We start from the raw sequence: 1,652 nt of genomic DNA, 5'->3' as shown, positions 1-1,652 counted from the left end.
TGGACTAGCACTCCCCCTCATCCCTCTGAGCCTGAGGCCTGGCCTGGCCTCCTTCCCCTGGGCCCTGAGGGGGCCGGTTTGGGCTGAGCCCTGCGCCTGCTCTGGTTTCTGGGTAAACAGAACTGGCTCTGAGCAGCTTGGCAAGGGGACGAGTACCTCTCGCCTGTTCAGCGACAGCCCCACCTGGCCACGTCCCCCAGACAGGGAGGCCCACACACCAGCACCGGCCCTGCCGCTGCTCAGACCCTCACCTGGGAGGACAAGGGTGGCCCAGGGAGCACGGCGCCTTACGCACCTGCACGTCCTCTGGAACCTCCTTCCTGGACCCGCCTCTCACTTTCCTCAGTGTCCACTCACCCTGAAAGTCCCCCCCACCCTCCCCCAACACTTTAAGGAGGGGGGAGGGAGGGCTGCGGGGAACAGGAGACGGGTCCCATCCTGCCCTGGTGGCTCTGTGACTCTGGACGGGTTACCCAGCCTCTCTGGGCCTGTCTCCTTGGGTGAGAAGCAGAATGGTGTGCCACGAGGATTCACTGGGACCACGAGCGTGAAGGCCCAAGCACCTCTGATGGCACAGAGGCCGGGGCAAAGGGGCAAGCACAGCAGGGCGCCAGATGCCCACCGCCCACCACCCTGGTTCCTGAAGCATCCGGCCCAGCCACACACCTGGCCCTCGCCGTGGGGCTCACCTGGACTCTCCCAGACCCGAGGTTCTCTGGGGTCCCACCTGCCTCTGGGGACAGGGCTCAACCACATTGAAACTAGGAGGGGTGGCACTAACAGGGCCCCTGAGCTCAGCTCCGTGCAGTGGAGGGTACCGACGTCCTGGGACCCTGAGCCCAAAGCCTCAGAGAGGAGGTTCCTGGCATCCAGCAGAACTTGGCGATGCTGCCCAGGGCCGGTGAGGACCCAGAGAACTCTGAAGCAAGGCCAAAGCCCCTGGGCACAGCGGACGAGGCTCTTTACTCTGAAAGACCCCAAGGAGGGTTTGGCGGCTCTTAAAATCAGGGGGAGGGGTCCTTTGAAGGTGGAAGAAAATGTTTCAGTTTTTTCCCCTCATATTGAAAAAATAGAGACCACAAAAATGTATGGTAATAGAGAGGGTCCACGAGGATCAGGTGTGGCCATGACCGAGTCCTCTGCCTTCGCCAGGCACCGGGCAGGGTGCCTCCAGCCCCTTCTTACTCAGTCCAGAGGAGGACAACGAGGAGTGTGAATAGTCTGTCCCCAAGAGTGAGTTCAGGGGTGTCGAGGTGCCCTTGGACCCGAGTCCTGGGTCCACCCTTGCTCTCCCTGACACCCCACGGCCGTCATGAGCCCAGATTTTATCTAGTGGAGTCCTCAGAACATCAGGGCAGGACAGTCACCCCATTTTACAGCTGAGGAAACTGAGGCCCACAGGCTCTTCACTAGTCTGTGAGGGGTCAGGGCCCATCCCTGTCCCTCTCTCCACAACCCCTGCCCTGTCCCTCCAGTGACTGCCCCCCCCGGCTGGGGTCCCCCCGGCCCCACTCGGGGCTCCCTGCCTTCCTGCCACCGCCTGGTCTTTTCCGGCCTCCCAGCTCCCAGGCCACCGCAGGCTGCTCAGGGCTGTGCTGCGTCCCTGTCCCATCTCACGACCAGGCTGGGGCGGCACTGCCGTCTGAGAGGGT

This window comes from Callospermophilus lateralis, chromosome 7 (assembly GCF_048772815.1).
Source record: "Callospermophilus lateralis isolate mCalLat2 chromosome 7, mCalLat2.hap1, whole genome shotgun sequence".
In the NCBI taxonomy this organism is placed as follows: domain Eukaryota; kingdom Metazoa; phylum Chordata; class Mammalia; order Rodentia; family Sciuridae; genus Callospermophilus; species Callospermophilus lateralis.
Note: the sequence above shows the minus strand (reverse complement) of the source record.